Here is a 20,969-nt window from a genome sequence, read left to right on the forward strand (position 1 = left end):
TCAGTGGGCAGTACTGAATGTGACAGTGAAGATGAAAAATATGGATTAATTCAAAAATCCAGTTTGGGATGTGTCTTGAAATATTTTTATATGAGTCCAAAATACATATGGAATCCAAAATATGTGATTATCCATAACAGATGACAAGTCTGACAGCAGTGCAAAATTTCACAAAACAAAATATGTAGGCCTATCTTTCTTAGATGGGTACACTGTAGTCATAAAGGGATGGACATGGTCAGCAACAATACTCAGGTAGTCTGTGGCGTTTAAACGATGCTCAATTGGTACTAAGGGGACCAAAGTGTGCCAAGAATATATCCCCCACACCATTACACCACCACCACCAGCCTGAACCGTTGAGACAAGGCAGGATGGATCCATGCTTTCATGTTCTTTACGCCAAATTCTGACCCTACCATCTGAATGTCGCAGCAGAAATCGAGACTCATCACACCAGGCAACGTTTTTCCAATCTTCTATTGTCCAATTTTGATGAGCCTGTGCGAATTGTAGCCTCCGTTTCCTGTTCCTGTACTTCTGCTGCTGTAGACCATCTGCTTCAGGGTTCGACGTGTTTTGCGTTCAGAGATGGTATTCTCCATACCTTGATTGTAACGAGTGGTTATTTGAGTTACTGTTGCCTTTTTATCATCTCTAACCAGTCTGCTCATTCTCCTCTGACCTCTGACATCAACAAGGCATTTTCGTCCACACAATCGCCGCTCAATGGATATTTTCTCTTTTTCGGACCATTCTCTGTAAACCCTAGAGATGGTTGTACGTGAAAATCCCAGTAGATCAGCAGTTTTTGAAATACTCAGACCAGCAACAACCATTCCACTTAAATCCCCTTTCTTCCCCATTCTGATGCTCGGATTGAACTTCAGCAAGTCGTCTTCACCACATCTAGATGCCTAAATGCATTGAGTTGCTGCCATGTGCTTGGCTGATTAGCAATTTGTGTTACCAAGCAATTGAACAGGTGTACCTAATAAAGTATATATATTATATTATATTTGGTTAAATATTATTATAAATTAGTTTTATATAAAAAAAAATATACATTTTGAGCATTTCAATGCTAACCTAATATGAACGTATTATAATGTGAACGTTTTGTGTAAGATTGTCTTATGGATAATTATATATATATATATATATATATATATATATATATATATATATAATTGATGTGATTCTTTTCATAACATTTTAATTCAACTGATAATCCAAAAATATATATGCAACATCACATGGTTGTTTAAAATGTAAAGCATTTATATATATATGTGTGTATATATATATATATATATATATATATATATATATATATATATATATATATATATATATATATATATATATATATATATATATATATATATGTGTGTGTATATATATATATATATATATATATATATATATATATATATATGTGTGTGTATATATATATATATATATATATATATATATATATATATATATGTGTGTGTATATATATATATATATATATATATATATATATATATATATATATATATATATATATATATACATATATGGCATATATAAAATATTAATATTTATACATATTTATTGTGTAAATATACTGAAAAAGGTTTATATTTTCAGCAAAATATTATATGTAAAAATATATATAATAATATAGAAATATTCATATAAATGTGTATACATAATATTTATTTTCCTAGAACTTTTATGAGAAATATTAGGTAATTATTTGGCTCACTGTTTCTTTATGGTAGTATGTTAATGTTCACTGCAGTCCATGGAGCTAGCCATGGTTTCATACTAGCTATTCATCAACGTCAAGGAAAATATTAATCTGTCTTTACAGTGCCTTTGTGGGCTTCATTATGACCAGACAGGATCACAAAAACAGCCAATCCCGGTGGACCACACAACAGACTGGGAAGAACTGGGCTCTTTTTAACTAAGACATCATGTGGAATTCAAAAACTGAAGTCACCCTTGTTAGCATATGCACCAATTTTCCCAATGACACTAAAACGAGGTGCTTTCTGAGTTGCTTTCCATCTTTGGTCGCATGGTATTTGCTGACATTGTTTCGTAAATGTCGCTTCCCTTTTACAACGCCCACAGGGATTGAAGTTGATATGTGGGAGTATTATATTGTTGCCTGTTGCTGACATTTCAACTGGATATTGCCGTCTCTGCAGTCCGAAGATCTGGGGGAAAATAAAAATAGAGCACGGCTGCGTTAAATTGTCCATGAAGAGTTCAATTCTTGAATTAAATTGAAATAAGCAGAGCCCCCCTGATTTTCTCCATTTGAATGTCTGAAAAGACCCCTTTTGTGAAGCATTATAATGCCTAAGCTGTTTCCGAACTCAATTTGGAAGTTAATATGTGTCTGCCATGTCTGAAAAAGGGAGGACGGATGAAAGGAGATGGTCTGAACATTTTCTTAAATGGGTTGCTTTACGCGCTAAAGAGATGGTTAGTCAGGGTGTATGTTTTCTGGATGTATGTGTGTGTGTGGACATTTACTCAGGCCATGACTTTTTATGCATTTCCATTGATTTCAGAGGGGAAAAAAAAAAAATCAGAGAAAATAAAATGACACTGAGAAGACTGAGAGTTGAAAATGCAGTCAAATAGCAAAAATATTCCATATACAAAGTAAGCTGGTCAGTACACTATGGAAGCTTATTTCTGCTATGGAATAACAAAATAAAATCATAATTTCAACTGTTTATCTCACAATTCTGACTTTTCTCACAATTCTACAGTTACTGTATATTTCACAATACCCCCCCCCCCCCCCCCCCCCCAGAATTGCAGTATACATATACAGGGCGGCTTGTGTCACTCTGCGACCCATAATCATGCACTGGGCTGAGCCTTTGAGTCATGATCCCCCTCTCATTTCACGTATCCCTGAGCTGAAGCAAGCGTGCATCCAAAAGTACTGCTGGTAGAAAACGCTTTATGGCTTTTTATACCAGAATTAGTGGCTTTTTAGTGGTTTGGAATGGAAAATAGGGAAGGTAATGACATGAGTTTTTCTTGAAAGTGATACGGAGAAGGAGAAAACGCTGTAGAAAACACATATGATAACTAACAAACAGAACAAATTCCATGAGAGATTCACTGCAAACAGTTTACTGAGTAAATGATGATCAAATGTTGAACTATTCCTCAAACTACAGGTGCAGCTCAGAAAATTAGAATATGGTGAAAAAGTTCATTTTTTTCTTGTAACTTATTTCAAAAAGTGGTGTTGGTCCATTGTGTTTTATCAAGTCCAAAGTCAATGCAGCCGTCTACCAGGAGATTTTGGAGCACTTTATGCTTCCATGTGCTGACAAGCTTTATGGAGATGCTGATTTCCTTTTCCAGCAGGACTTTAGCACCTGCCCACAGTGCCAAAACCACTTCCAAGTGCTTTGCTGACCATGCTATTACTATGCTTGATTGGCAACATGCCTGACCTGAACCCCATATGGAATCTATGGGATATTTTCAAGAGAAAGATGAGAAACAGTCGATCCAACAATCCAGACGAGCTGAAGGCTCAATAGTGCCTCAGCAGTGCCACAGGCTGATCGCTTCCATGCCAAACCTCACTGATGCTGGCATTTGTTCTAAAGGAGCCCCGACCAAGTATTGAGTGCATAAATGAACAAACTTTATAGAACTTGAACTTTTCTGTTTTGCTAATTGTTTTTTTGATTGATCTTAGGAAATATTCTAATATTTTGAGATTCTGATTTTTGACTTTCATGAGCTGTAAGCTCTAATCATCAAAAAAAAAAAGTTTTACTTTACATGTAATGAATCCAAATATATGAAAGTTTCACTTTTTGAAATGTTACAAGAAAAAAAATGAACTTTTTCACCATATTCAAATTTTCTGAGCTGCACCTGTAGTTTGAGGAATAGTTCAACATTTGATCATCATTTACTCAGTAAACTGTTTGCAGTGAATCTCTCATGGAATTTGTTCTGTTTGTTAGTTATCATATGTGTTTTCTACAGTGTTTTCTCCTTCTTCGTATCACTTTCAGGAAAAACTCATGTCATTACCTTCCCTATTTTCCATTCCAAGCCACTAAAAAGCCACTAGCTCTGGTATAAAAAGCCATGAAGCTTTTTCTACCAGTAGTACTTTTGGATGCACGCTTGCTTCAGCTCAGGGATACGTGAAATGAGAGGGGGATCATGACTCAAAGGCTCAGCCCAGTGCATGATTATGGGTCGCAGAGTGACACAGGCCGCCCTGAGGGTCCGGGGTGGGTCATGTGGCCTGGAGATAAGAGTGTGACCTTGATATGGTTCCTTGGCTCAAACACCAGCATTTTTATGTTTGTGTTTATGTGTTGGGACTGAAAGAGAGAAAAGGGATAAAGCGTGATGGAAATAGAAGACAGCAAAGTCCACTGGCTTTTCGTGATGAGCTTAGCGCTGTATGGAGGCAGAAGAAAACTAGCAAACTAAAGAGAAGCCTGTCTAAAAATGTACAGCATTGTGGTTTCAGAGTAATACATCTTCAGTTTTGGAATCAATATCAAACTTACATTATTTATTGTGAATTTTACTGATCATTGAAAATAAATTAGGTTATATATTTTTACAGAAGTTTTTATCATCTGTATTGACACATTGAAGCAATGGTGACTTTAATTCATTGGACTTAAATTAACCAAAAATATTAATTCCTAGATTCATTTGGTGACCCTTGCAATGGCGATCACTGATTGTTTTTTTAAGTATTATGGGACATTGTATCTATAACATAGATTTGTTTAGAAACACTGAATCATTCATAATATAATTCACTCTTTTTTAAATATGCTTTGCTAATGCCATTTTTACACACACATTTAATAAACTGGGATTCACATCCACTTTTTATTCTTGTTGAACAAGACTGATGTTGCACTGAACAAACAACATGACTCCTTTCTTTAAGTCATTTCATTCACAAACAAGATGTCCTAGTTTATTTCATGTGATCACAAATTAAATGTCTCTTTCAGTGTCGCTCAGAGCTTCAGACTCAAAACTTGACCTGTATCATAAAAGGCTATATTCGTTAATCCCGGACGAGCCCCCATATTTGTCACGGTCGGCTCACAACCATGCCAGATGAGGGAGGCAATGAGAACAATAGCATAGAAAAGAAATATATACCAAAAACTAAGAGACCTTTTTATAGTTTGTGGCAGGTGTTTAAAATTACGCAACTCTCAAAGACGCAGCACATACTGTAGCTAAAGTGGAAGGGGCCCAGAGGCACATCACAAGATCAACCAAATATTTGCCACTTTTTACTCTGCACAAAAATTATTTGTTTACCCTAAACACAAGAGAATGACTTCAGTAATAAAAAAAGTAAAAAAAACAATAATGATTCGACAATGACACTGCTATGGCTAAGTTAGCTTGTTTACATGGTGTGCTTTGCTAATGACAAATGAGAATAGATTCCCTGGCTTATATAAAAAAAAAACCTTTACATGCTCACTGTGTCAGAAAGTCAGCAAAAAAAAAAAAAAAAGTAAGCTCAAAACTACAGCTCAGTTTTATACTTTTTCATTTTGTGTTTTGCTAATGCAGCACACATAGCGTCAGACACCTGAAAATGCGACCTACTTCTACCCTTTGAACAGAGAAGGTCCTTGCCTCCATTTTTGAATGCATACACTCTCAGCATGAATTTCTGGGTATATGCACCCTTCACACTTGACTGTTTTTTCCCCGAAGACCTGTTGAAAGCCTTAGTTCTTTGCCAGGAGCATCTGTTTGGTGGTGACTTCAGAGGCCTAGGCTGCCTGAGAGAGATTGGCCTGCGGTACAGTGAATGCTTGTCTTGCCTTAGTGTGCCTATGTGTGTGTGAGCAGGTAAAATCCCACCTTCTTCTTGCTTATCCTCGGATTAAAGCATCTCGGCCCCATGGTGCAGGCTGTCAGAGAGGGCGGCATGTGGAATCAAATCCGTCGGCCTTCAAAATGAAATCCCGGAGCTGGCTGGCCCAAATGTTTCCTGAGCATGCCGTATCTGAACGTACGCTTCCATCCCCCTTGACAAGACACCGCAGGCTACCGTGAATCTACGTTAGATTTTCTCCCTGCTGCTCACACTGGGCCTGTCAATTTTTCTGTTAGACATCTCTCCAAGACATCAGTCTCTTTTTGTCCCATTTTTTACAAAACATACTGTACAAGTTTGTTAGGATGGGGCTGAAATAGAACAAGCGGGAACAAGGATGAAGAATTGAGTTTAAAATCAACTCTCTTAGGGTTTGTGCAGGGTTATTTCTCAACATTTATTGAATAAATTAATTATTGTTGTTTACTGAGCATTTACATTCATTAAGTGCGGTAGAAATCATTGGGAAAAAAATATAGTGTATACAGATGTATCTAAAAAAAATTGAATATCGTGACAAAGTAAATTTTTTTCTTGTAACATTTCAAAAAGTGAAACTTTCATATATTTTAGATTCATTATATGTAAAGTAAAACATTTCAAAAGTTTTTTGTTTTAATTTTGATGATTAGAGTGTACAGCTCATGAAAGTCAAAAATCAGTATCTCAAAATATTAGAATATTTTCTAAGATCAATCAAAAAAAAGGATTGGCAAAACAGAAAAGTTCAAGTTCTTTAAAGTATGTTCATTTATGCTCTCAATACTTGGTCAGGGCTCCTTTAGCTCCTAAATTCCAGCATCAGTAAGGTGTGACATACATGGAAGCGATCAGCCTGTGGCACTGCTGAGGTACTATTGAGCCTTGATTGTTGGATTGACTGTTTCTCATCTTTCTCTTGAAAATATCCCAGATTTTCCCAAATATCCCAGATATAGATTCCATATGGGGTTCAGGTCAGGCATGTTGGCTGGCCAATCAAGCACAGTAATATGGTCAGCAAATCACTTTGTGCATTTTTAGATTAAAAAAAATATATAGATTATATATATATATATAATTTTGATATATATTTACAAAATATTTTTTTATATAATTTATATGTAACTGTATATGTATATGACAGATATATCACAAAAAAAAAAAAAAAAAAAAAAAAAAAAAAGCTACACACTGTTTCACAAAAATACTCCATGAAGGGTGTTACATTTATACAATATTTAGTTATATTTCAGCACTACCTTTCAATAGTTGTCAGATTTGATTGTTAATGTTACATTATTTATATAAAATTTGTTTTGGATTGCAGTCTTTTTCCATTTAACCAGAAATAAGCTTGTATGCCTGTTACCTACAGAATAAATAGCAGCTTCCAGGTGTTTCCAAGATGGCCGCCAAGAGAACTGACTTTCCTTTGATTTGGGTCCTTGGTTTTACATTAATGCGTGAAAATCAACAGCATCAGCTGCTTAGCTGTCATTTTGGGATTATTATATTGCATCATTAAGGACATACATCATGAACAAGTAAGTACTCAACATGGCTTCATTGTATTTTTCTCAGCACTTTTAGAAAACCTGAGGAGATCCAATGTCCCCACCCCCAAGAAAGATTTCCAATCAGAGTATTCAATGGTATTTGCTAGTATTTTTATGGACATTTGCTTGTTTGAATCAGGGTTTCAGTCTCGCAGAGAGTTTCTTTGGTTTGGTTGCTCTCCGGCTGTCCTCTCTAGCACGCCAGCTAATTAGCATGAGGTGGTATAAATAGCTTCCCCAGCCTGTTGAGAAGCTTCCTGTGCCCAGTGTCTTACTGAGGTCAGTTTGTGGGATTCTTACAGCTCAATAAACTGTGAAGTTATGAACAAACATTAACGTATGAGAATTTTGCTATATGTCCTTAATCAACAAGATTGATCATTTTGTTATTGTAGGCAATGTGACCCAAAGGATGTTGAAAACTGAGCAAGCAATACTTAATCTTTTATTCTGTTTTATATTAACTTGTACTAAAATGAATGTAATATGTTTTGGCTAAGAATCAGGTTTAAGACTTTGTCTTAAGTTCTGCCTTATAAGCAACAGTTTTCCTCATGATTAGGGTATGTTTGCATCACAACAAAATGGAAACGTTTTGTGTGTTTGTGTTTTTGAAAAGTTTAGTGTAGATCACAAAAATGATCCGCAATCCACACAAATGACTAAAATGCTGTATTATACATGCCAGGCCAGTAGTTGGCGATGTCAGTTTGTAAAGAAACTCCCACACGTCTATAGACTGAACACATAATACGCATGCGCATGATTTCACCATTTTTACAAATTCACGTTTTTTTATAATTTACACAGAGATGATATCGTATTATTCTCAAAAACTTGCACTCTGAAGTCCATTTTCAAAAGTTTTGAACTTTCTATTCATCAAAGAATCTTGAAATATATCACAGTTTCCACAAAGATATTAGGCAGCCCGACATAGATAAATGTTTCCTGAGCAGGACATTTGCATATTAAAATGATTTCTGATAGATCATGTGACACTGATCGGAGTAATGGCAGCTGAAAATTAAGCTTTGCATCACAGAATCACATTGCACTATAAAATAGGCCTATATTAAAATCGAAAAGTTATTTTAAATAATATTTCATGGTTGTGCTGATTTGACTATATTCATATATTCATCCTTGATGAGTTCTTTAAATAACATTGATTTCTCATGATGAAGAAAGATATGTATTATTTACAGAGATAAGATTAATTAGCACAAATTGGAGCGTAGCTATTCCTTTACTGTTCAGATCTATTTTAAGCTTTTATTTAGATGCTGTTTGCATCCCTATGTGTTTACTTCACAACTGACCGCTTACTCAAGTGGGTGGTGTGTTAAATCGCTAATCAGCGAGGATGGCCACACATCTGGCCGTTAATTACCGCTGTCTGGCGTTCTTGCTGACTCACAGAGCAAATGCCGACAATGGGATTAAACTTTAAAAACAGCGGCTGTGTTTGACAGCACAGGACATGGGAAGCTAAACTGAGACTGATAAGGGCTGGAGAATTAGCTGTACGGAAACACTCCGATGGCTGACAGTATTGAAACGTGGGTTTGGTTTGACGAGTGTGTGTTTGCGTTACTGCGTTTGTGTACGGTTACACTGTAAAGCTGTGTTTGCCATTCCTGTTGACAGTGGGACAATGAACTTGACAGTTTGTGGTCTGAGTCCTCATTGTTTCTTTCTTTGTCAGACTTTGTGGAAAAACAAAAAGTGTAGAGGATTTTTCACGTTTAATTTTTGATGAGCTCAGTTGCAACTAACAGGTTTTAACCCACTAGCCACAAGCCAAAAGGTTTTTGAAACAAAAAATGAAGAAATAAAGAAAGTTTACCCGAGACAAAACAACACACTGTTGTGAGGAAACACCACTCTAATCTTGTGTCATGGTTGGAGCTCAAAATATGTACTTTTTATAGTGCAAATATACAAATAATACATATTTAAACTACTTCCATGTTTTGTGTTATTCAGGCAAGTGACCGATTTGAAACCTGACCATTTTTGATAATTGTATATCTCTGAACTAAGCCACTTCAGTGACATCTGTATCTGTTTCAGTCTGAAGCTGTTTCCATATTCATTATGTGCAGGATATGATACTTCCAAAGCTTTTTTTTTTTTCAGATGTGTGATTTATTCTTAACTTCTTAGAGGATGTGACTGTTTTCCTTGATAATGAAATATGCATGAGTTCTCTTGGGTTCACCCAGATGCTCCATACCTTTTCCCTCCGAATCGTCTTTGTTTTGAACATTGATTTTCTGCCAAATTTAGAGCTTAGTTTGCTCTCTTTTATTCTTCCCTGCGATAATGTAATCTCTTCATCTAAAAGACGAGGTTCACCGGGTCATTTCATTTCAAGATATTTCTAATTTACCACATTTTCTTATCTGTAACACAACCAAGCAGGGGAAATAGTACTGCTAAAGAATGACAAGAACAGCTTTATTCTTTCTTCACTTTGTAATAAAAACAGCAAGGATTCTTCACATTGCTAAGTCATTTGCTGATTAATTTAATGCAAATCCTGGTATTTTAGTGTTCTTTATATAGCTTTTATTTTTACAATTTTCATTTTAATTTTAGTTTAGGTTTTTAGTAATTTTGGTATGTTTTTGTCAATTTATTAGTTAAAATTTTTCTTATGAATTTAAGGTTAAATCAATTGGTGCCTTTTAGATATTTTAAAACACTTTTGTGTGGCTTGGAGAAAGACTTGGTGATCTGCAAATGTTTCTAATGGCTGTATCTTTAGCGAGATTTTGTTTGCGTAGTATTTTATTATGTATTGTATATTACTGTTTGTTATGAATTAGTAAATTTGGGCCACCTATCTTGGCCAGGACACTCCTGCAAAAGAGATTTTAATCTCAGTGAGTTTTCTTTCCTGGTTAAATACAGATAAAATAAAATGTATTATTGTTTTAAGTTAAACTCATTTTATTTCAAGCTAGCATTTGTAATTTTCATAAAAAAATATTTAAGATCAAACTTTCCATCTGATATTTATATTATTTTCAGTTTTCATTTTAATTTTAGTTTAGGTTTTAGTAATTTTGGTATGTTTTTGTCATTTTATTATTATTATTTTTTTTAAGTAATATTAATACTTCAACTTATTTTATTTCAAACCATTTCTAATTAAAATTTAAGCTCAAGTTTTTCGATCTAATATTTATTTTATCTTCATTTCAGTTAACGAAGAAGATTTCTGAAAAAAAAATTAATGAAGAAAAATTCTACACACAAGTTTATATATATATATATATATATATATATATATATAATTAGTATATTTGTCATTTATAGTATATTTATACTATAATTTATGTACATTCTGTATTGAAGGGTTACTCCACCCCAAAATGAAAATTTTGTCATTAATCACTTACCTCCATGTCATTCCAAATCCATAAAAGTTTAATTTGTCTTCAGAACACAATGTAAAATATTTTGGATGAAAACCACGAGGCTTGTGACTGTTCTATTGACTGCCAAGTAAATAACACTGTCAAGGCCCAGAAAAGTATGAAAGACATCTTCGAAATAGTCCATCTGCCATCAGTGGTTCAATGTGAATGTTATGAAGCGTCGAGAATACGTTTTGTACGCAAAGAAAATAAAAATTACGCAATTCCTTTTGTACACAAAGAATATAAAAATCTGCATCTCCATAGTGCCATTTTGGAGAATATCCACTGGACACAGCTGCACAGCTGACACAGAACAGTATACGCAGTTTGCGTCCAGCGGATATTCTCCAAGACAAATTGTTGAATAAAGTCGTTATTTTTGTTTTATTTGCGTAGAAAAAGTGTTCTCGTCACTTCATTAAATTCAGATTGAACCACTGATGGCAGATGGACTATTTCGACAATGTCTTTCATACTTTTCTGGGCCTTGACAGTAGGGATGGGTACCGAAACTCGGTATTAAATCGGTCTCGGGCTAAATTATGAAAGACCGGAGTATCGATAAGCTCTGACGTTATCGGTACTTCTGTCGGCATTGGAGAAATTAAGAAAACACACATACATTTATTGTTGCTCTCTCTCTCTCTCTCTCTCTCTCTCTCTCTCTCTCTCTCTCTCTCTCTCTCTCTCTCTCTCTATATATATATATATATATATATATATATATATATATATATATATATATATATATATAGAGAGAGAATGTCGCCAGCTGTTTTTGTGCAATAATATTCAAACATTTGTCTATGATGCATTTTTGCTATTCGCAATTCAGAAGCCAGATCGCGCTCACACGGAGGAGCTTCAGCACACGCAACATGAAAGTCCTGTTTAATTATGATAGAAGAGAGAACTAACTATTCAAACATCTGCTCACACTTTAGGCCTGTGGCTGTTATATTAAGCTAAGTATTTAATTTTTTTTTCGATTTTGGCTTCCAAGGATTATAGCCGCATTTCTTCTAGCACAACTCCCTTCCCTTCATAGCGGCGCGGATTCGTTCCTCCGAACCAAATCTTAACATCTGAATCAGCTCAATCAGTGATTGTTATAAAATGCCGTATTTACTGTTGCTACATTGCAGGATATATTTGATAGTAAAACGTTGAAAGTACAATCTGCACAAGTGATGCTGTTCCCCAGGCTGAAATGTGTGTGCGCGCGTGCGGCGTGCTCCAAAACGGACAAGCAAAGTACACTTTGAGCTTCGGGCGCGTCGAAATAACACAAAAAAATATGCCAAAAAATACACACGCAATGCGTCAAAATGGCCGGTTATGAGAGTCTTCACTTTTATGTTTTAAGTGGACAAGAACAGTTGGAAGAAAATCCGATGCGTGTCAGTATATTGTCTTAAAGTGTCAGACTGGAGCTTGAGCCATCAATGTTAATCAAAGAACAAAATGCAAAGAGAAAATCACCCACAGCTCTTAATCTGAACAACGTTATAGCTTTAATAAACATAAATCTATCAGTACATACAGTGAAAACTATGCAGTGCTCATTTACATTTGATTACTTTTGTAACTATTACTTACCTGAACATTAATATTAGTAGACCTTCATGGAAAAATGAAAGCACTGTTTATTTCATTTCGTTTGTGTGTTTGTTTTATTGTATTTGTCAGTTTGTGAACTTTGTTTCTTTGTTCATGTTGTAGGGAAGTCGTGGCCTAATGGTTAGAGAGTCGTACTTGTAATCCGAAGGTTGCGGGTTCGAGTCTCCGGCCGGCAGGAATTGTAGGTGGGGGGAGTGAATGTCCAGCGCTCTCTCCACCCTCAATACCACGACTGAGGTGCCCTTGAGCAAGGCACCGAACCCCCAACTGCTCCCCGGGCGCCGCAGCATAAAATGGCTGCCCACTGCTCTGGGTGTATGTTCACGGTGTGTGTGTGTGTTCACTGCTGTGTGTGTGCACGTTGGATGGGTTAAATGCAGAGCACAAATTCCGAGTATGGGTCACCATACTTGGCTGAATGTCACTTCACTTCACTTACTGTATCTTATCTTATGTATATAAAACACTAAAAATACCTGCACACTGGTGCATTTACAAATTGATGAAGTGCAGGCATTTTTAGTGTTTTATATACATAAGATAAGATACTGTAAGAATATGAACAAAGAAACAAAGTAAAACAAAAAGTACCGATAAGAATACCGTTAAAGTACCGGATCGATAAGCAGTATCGATAAGAGTAGTAATACCGTTAAAACCTTAACGATACCCATCCCTACTTGACAGTGTTATTTACTTGGCAGACAATGGGACAGTCACAAGCCTCCCGGTTTTCATCTAAAATATCTTAAATTGTGTTCCGAAGACGAACAAAGCTTTTATGGGTTTGGAACAACATGGGGGTGAGGGATTAATGACAATTTTCTTTTTGGGGTGGAGTAACCCTTTAATATGTACAATTTGGACATTTAAAATGAATTAAATAGTAATAAATTATAATAATATATTGGCCCAACCAATTATTGATGTGGTTGTTTGATTGTTAATGGTCTGGCAACCAATGGCTGTGTGTTTCTGTTTGGTATTCCTCACAGTGCAGAAATTACACTTTGCCTTTAAGGCCTTCTAGTGCTATTTGTGCAAGCAGATGGATGAGAACTACCAAATAGCCTGTTTATGGTGGTGTTGACTGTTTTCCATTCCTCAAGTAGCTGCCCAAGTGGAACACAACGTCAACCCTATTCCATTGTGTCTCCACCCGAGTGCCCTGAGTCTCCAGAGTCCTCTAAACAAAACAAAATATGCCCGCACATCTTTGCTGGCAACAAACATGTGTGTCAATTCTCTCAGTCCCTTCCCAGCCTTGGGTGAACGTAATTGGCTATATGGCACAGTGTTCTTCTACTTTGATTTATCAGGGCTCCGTGGCACTCTACACCCTCAAGGTTGAATTTGCTCGCTGAACAAAGTCGGACAAGAAGGGAAGGTTGTGCGCCGTCTCCAAAACTGGCAAACTAAACAAAAAACGTAGCCCAGATGAAATTAGCTGGAGAGAAGAATAAAGCCATGGTGATTCTTGTGGCTTCAGTAGCTTCTACAAGCCAATGTGAAGTTTATTTGAGACGAGCTGCAATTGCAAATGCACCCGTACACTGTCAAACTTTTAAGATGATAGGATGTATGAGCTTTCGTCAGTCAAGCACTAAGTGAGATCCTATTGTAACATTCATACGTCAAAGTGCTACGCTTGTCCTCCATCTGCTGTAAAAAAACAAAAAATGAATCTTTGACAAATGACACATGAATCTTTCAGAACAGTCTAGAAGTGTATTCTCTGATCTGCTTTTAACAAACAGATCTCACACCCAGACACATTCGGCTATTGTTTGAAGGGCTTTTGTGGGTGCTGTACTGTTAGCATATGGAGAACAAAACCGACTGGTCTTTAGGACCAAACCAAGCTGGGATTTTTTTGGACAAATCCTCCTTGTACATTCTTTAGAAGCATTAGGCAAATGTGGACATTATTTTGCACAGCAGGTACGATTTATTGATCTTGATATGGAGCTGTTTTGGAGAACTGATGCATAGGCTAATTTTTAAGTTCCTTTCAGGGTAATTAGCTTCAGGAAACTTACAAACTATAAGTATTAAGAGCCATTGTAAACCTTTTGGCCTCATAGATAAATAATTTAGCACAGAATATTTATTAAGCTTTTTTTCTGCCCTTTGAAAATGTAAAAGTATGATTTGATGCTAAAGTGTTCTAGATAGTTCGCAGGGTGTTGCTGTGAGGTTGCTACAATGTTCTGAGATGTGTTTCTCGTACAATAATGTAACTCGTTGCTTGCTCACCATAGTACAGTGGAGAAACTACCTGGTTATGACTTTTTCCCAAATATTTAGTAACATGCTCGCACATGCATCGTTTGAACCATTGTGCTTTAACAAAAAAGGCTATTGTTAATGATGACATGCATAGTTGATGTAGTAATAATTTATTCTACTTAATCGATTCTAAGATTGTGAATGCCTTGGATATGTTTAGGTAGATGCCACATTCGACTGCTCCAGACATGCAAACACGTCCACCATCTTGGAATGATCATAGTTATGCGTATGCATGAATAACTTTAGGAGAAGATTTTGCTAAACTAACACATTAAAACACAACATTAAAGAGTTACCATAGTACAAAAACCTGTAGTCTTGGCTTAGTAAAACTCAAACCCTCACATTCTCATTTGTGAAAGGTTATCCCATTACTTCAGGAATCTAAACTTTGGTTGTTTTTGCAACCTAAGGGTTTGCTATGTTGTGGCATCTTGGAAAACTATTTAAACATATATTAAATTATTAAGACATCACTAGCAGGTAACGTAAAATATAATGAGTATATAGTCTAATATTTCATGAAATGTTCTTATCTAAACTTAATTTCTCTAGCAAACTAATGAGCTGTGGACACTGATGACTTGCCTGAGGTAAATTAATGCTACGTGAAATTTTGTTTACAAGCTGTTTTATTGACATCTTTCCGCAGTTAAAACACATATTGAGCGATTACATGATGCATAAGATGTTCGTTCATGTTTATTTCGCATTAAAACTAGTAGTAAAGAGGGAAGGGTGTGATGGGACGAGGAGAACAGAGGACTCAAAGGCAGAGGATTAGATGCAAACAGTAGGTTTATTCTCCAAAGGTGAACAAAACAAATAAAACTGTAACAAAAAAACAGCGAGCAATTCTCTGGGGTAATCCAGCTATGGTCGGCAGTGAGATGCGGACCCAACGAGCTGATCGCTGACCAAGACCCAGCGCTCACACAGGGCCAACCACCTAAGAGTGGAGCAAGGCAGAGAGCGGCAGTTCTTCTCTCTATGCGTCCTGGGGTACAGATAAACAGACGTGAGTGTAACACCAGAGCACAACAAAACACGAGCACAGAATACAAAACAATCTATTTACAATAAGGACTAGTCAGAAGATAAAGGAAAGGGTAATGAGCGACAGGTGGAATAGAAGTAGCACCGCCAGATCAGCGATGATTGCACCTTTTACGAGCTGCCGAAAAAGACATGACAACACAGACAGCAGAGGGAGCCAGGAAGGCACCCTGACCTGTGACAGTACCCAGCATCTCTCCTCCGGACCATAACCCTCCCAGTCTACATCGATTAGCCGCCGACCGTATAAGCCAGTGACCCCTCGATGGGTCTGTGTGGCGGGGGGCAGAGGTCTGGGGCTGAAGGGGGGACCGAATAAAGGGCTTGATCTTAGAAACGTGAAAAACCGGGTGAGTATTCTTAAAAGGGGGTTAACGTGAGTCTCACCGACACCGGACTGAGCACCTTAGGAATTATGAATGGTTCAACGAATTTGGGTCTCAGTTTACGTGAGGGGAGGCTGAAGTGAAGGTCCTGAGAAGACATCCAGACTTTCTAACCGCACACGTAAAGTGGGGGCTTAGTACAGTGACGTTCCGCTGACGCCTTGTTCCTCTCGCCAGTCAGGGTGAGGGCTTCTCTGGTGATCCTCCAAGTACGGAGGCATCTCTGAATAAATGTGAACAGAACAACAGCGTCGGATTCTTGGGAGGGGAATAATGGTGGCCTTAACAGCACTGAAAGGGAGACAAACCTGTAGACGAGACCGGAAGGGAGTTATGTGCGTACTTGGCCATGGTTAATCTGGAACTCCAAGATGACGGTTCGGCAGATGCCACACAGCGCAGAACCCTCTTCAAGTCCTGGTTAGCACGCTCGACCTGCCCGTTAGTCTGCAGGTGACAGTGTTGGGAAGGTTACTTCGGAAATGTAATAGGTTTGTAATTACAAGTTACCCTATTTAAAATTTAATAAGTAGTGTAACTTTTCAATTACTTTATTAAAGTAATGTAACTGATTACATTTGATTATTTTTTGATTACCTTTCTAAATTTCTAATGTTTTCTTATGTCATTTTTGAATCTTTTTAAAACATGTAAACCAGGCAGGGTTAACCTTACAGTAGTACTCAACACTGTCAGACTTTCAAAATCCAGTTGGAACGCGACTGAAGGTACAAAGCCTATAATTTACATAATAAATAATAGTTTAGCATTAAAACACATTACATCGCAAATATGGAAATATTATAGAATATTTGGATTTGTGCCGAATGAGAGAGGTAGGATACATGAGCACAAAGCCCCATTTCGCAAACAGTTGAGTGCGCAAGCACAAGTATACTGCTTTGTCAGTCTATGTGAGAGACGCATTCAGAATCAGCACATGGTCACTGTCTAGGGTTTTGTTTTCAAGTGTGCATCTCATGGCATTCGCTGTTCTTCTGCTGGCAGTTATCAAAGAGCGTTACATTACTGCGGGCGCCCCCTTCTGGATTGGGGGTGAATTGCCTGTATTCGTTGTAAGGCCTCATGCACCGAACCGAGATGTCCGTACCGTGACGGTTTGGTACAAATACATGTATCGTTCCACCCCTAATATATATATATATATATATATATATGTATGAATATGTATATGTGGTTTCTTGTGTTATGGTTATTGGCATGTTGCTTTGCTGAGTGATTGCTAGCATTCTGTTGTGTAGCTGCTACAATGTTCTTTTACTGCAGTAGTATTTGCTTGCCAATTCTATTCAGTGCAGGTAGATTAGTTTTTTCCCCCATTTTATCGTCCATTTACCAAAAATTTTAAGTCTTTTTCAAGCTGCACACCATTTGCAGTATAATTTCTTTTTGTTGCACAATTTATTTTACAGTACGCTTTTATAATATAAGGCCTCTGGGATTTGCACACTGAGACATTGTAATATGTTTGAGTTCTTCGCTCTGCATTTGTTTATCGTAGAAGAACAAAATCATGTACTGTACGTATACTTAAGTGCCCAGCTACGCTTCTCTCTGAAGGCTTGTTTATGCCACAATCTTTTTTTTTTCTCCCTTGATATAACTTAAACTTTGATTCCCACAGCTCGTTTTATGTCTGAGTCACAAATCTTCCATCTATATCTCTTAGCTTTGCACACTGATGTTTTTCGGCCTCTCACGGCCCGCGGCGCAGCCACTCCGAGCGTCTGTCCTGTGATATTGTCCTCCCAATCTGTCACTTAATTTCAGATGAATCGGCCACTGCTCGACTTGACGAGCTTGTGCTGCCGCATTCACTCAGAGGTCACAAAAGTTTTGACCATGCTGAGCCGGCGCGCCCGAGATCGTGTGAGCGGCGCTTGCATAATTCCCGCATAACCATTTGGACCTTAATGTAGTCTGTTACGCTCCAATTATTATAGATGGAGCAAACATGCAGATTTCCACCCCTGACTTTTTCAGCCACTGGCCAGTGGATGACAGAAATAACAAATGGACCAATGTACGAGATTTTTCCTCAGAGGGAACGGAGAGATAACAGCTGTTTCGATTGGAAGGGCTGGAGTACTATGGCCTGCTACAAACAGTCCTCAGGAAATGGGAAAATCTACTGCATCTGTTTGAAAGCGTATCGACTTCACACAAGCCTCCAAGTAGAGGATAAATTCCCCTCAAAACGGTTTGCGAAATCACACTCGTGAATTATTGTTGAGTTAAAGCTAAATTAAACTGAAAGACCTAGAAAATGGATGCTATAATATCTTGATTCCAATATCCATTTTACCCAAATGCATTCGACTTTAACTCAAACTTCATTAACTCAAACAGTTTTGCTTTTAATAAAGGGAGATGGATGTTATAAGGTGTTCTTCCAGCGTAATGATTAAGTAGCTTGGCTGTTCAACACAAAGGCCTCTGGTTAGTCCTGAGCAAAGGCGTCCCTAGAGTTGGGAATTACTAAATCTACAATCCTGCCCTTGAGCAAGACACTGGCGGGATATTCCAGTGGGACTGTCCCTACAATTAGTGTACTGTAAATTACTTAGCATGAAGAATATTTTTAAATAACTGTCAGCATTAGGAAGTGTTTTAATGTACTTATTTGGTGACCAAAGATGCTTAGTGTGTCATGAAGCACAGGATCTCTCACGATACATTTTCTCAATGCTTGCCATACCGTCAGCGATCCCTTGAGGAGCAGGAAGTTGCCATGTGGTGAAAACTCCCACACAAACTCAGTTTTAACAATGAGGTCTAGGGAATAGAAGGTTGAATCTCATGAAGGTTGAATGTCTAGGCCATTTTACACCCCCAAATGAAATCATAAATCTGTTTGTGCATGGAAAATGTAAGCCAATTAATAAAATTTTTGCCATATACAAATTGCATTGTGCAGCGAAGACAGTTGGATACATTTCCAAAAAATTAAAATAAATAAATGTTTAAAATTCTAAAATAATATAAATCAGCATAAATTATATTGTGATAATTGAGGAACAAAATGTGGTTTATTTTCATGGAAAAGCATAATGCACAAAAAGTATTGATTGATTGATTGATTGATTGATGTCTCTAAGACTGACCACATTTCCATTCTAAAAAAAAAAAAAAAAAAAAACTCATTCTGTCCAGACACTTGATATGAATGAATGAATGAATGAATGAATGAATCAGCTAGATTGTTTTCTGACAACCAAGGGGCAAAATGTAATTCATTGTCGAGGAAATAATGTCAGTGCAATGACAGAATGAATGAATGCAATTTCTTTGACTAAATAGAGTCTAGTGACCTTAGTTATATTTCACCACAAAATAAAACAAGAAATATATATGTATATATACTGCCTATATTGTGCATTGTGAAAATTGAGCTCATAAATTACTATTATGTAGTGGAAAAAGCCCAAATCTCATTCTGTCCAAAAAAATAAATAAATCAAAATCTGATAGTTGGCATAGAAAATGTAGTTTACTGTCATGGAAATAATGTCATAATGAAAAAAAAAAAAAATCTTAACTATCTGTGTGCTTGTTGTTGCTTAGCCTACATAGAGAGTTTGGTCATGTGACCTAATTAATATTAATAAACGAAGCCTTGAGGAGTGCATTAGCCCCGGGGAGACCTGAAGTGTCCTTGTGTACAACCATAACATAAACAAACAACTTGTCTATTTCAGTTTTGATATATTTCAGTTTCTCAGGACAGAGCGAGAACAAATCTAACTGCATTTGTCAGCGAGCTCCAAAACCCTGTCTCACATATTCCCATGCACTATTGCGGTTCAGCCTCACCAGGATCTAGTTTTGTGAGATTTATATTATATGGCTGTATTTTACCACATATCTCTCAGTGTATTGTGCAGCCACCCTGAGAATAAGTAAAGCTGACAGAGGCTCAGCATTGCGAGGGTCTGCAGAATGTGGATTGCTACCTCAGAGAAGGTTCAGTTCACTGAACTTTCCATTAAGGTCAGAGCTGGTGTAAAATTGCCACTGCTCACCGAGAGTATATTGTGCCGCAGTCTTTGCTCTGCTGTGATGTGATTGATTCTGGACATCTGGCCTTTATTAAATTACTTCACAAACAATGTTAAATGGGATTTGCCACTTGTGCAATATGATGTACAGTATTTCAGAGTGAATGAGGATGATGAAAAGAAGGCTGTTGAATTGTTGATTATATAACTGACCAACCAGTTGCATCATTCTCCAGTCATTTGTTTAATGAACACTAAACTGTATATTTCATATCCATTTTACTTATTTATATGATGATTAGATATGTGATCATGTAATCATATGTGATTATATATACAAGTGTGAATTTGTACAGTAAATTGTTATTACAAAATAATAAAAACTATTTTGGGTTATTACAGACCCTTTAGCTTCAAGATGAAGGTCCCAAAATTGAATTTATTTGCTGTTTCATTGTAGTTTTTTTTTTTTGTCACATTTACTACAGTAGCAGTTTCAGAGTTTTTTTTTTTTTATATATATTTAAGTTTTATTTTATATATTATGTTATATTATTTTTACTTTAATTCTGTAAGTAAAACATTAATTTGTTCAATTTCATTTTTACATTACAATATGTAATTATAGTACGTTTAATACATACTTTTATCCAAAGCGACTAAATTCAAAGAATGTTCCACTATTATTATTATTATTATTATTGATC

The sequence above is a fragment of the Barbus barbus genome (genome assembly GCF_936440315.1).
Source record: "Barbus barbus genome assembly, chromosome: 48".
Classification (NCBI taxonomy): Eukaryota; Metazoa; Chordata; class Actinopteri; order Cypriniformes; family Cyprinidae; genus Barbus; species Barbus barbus.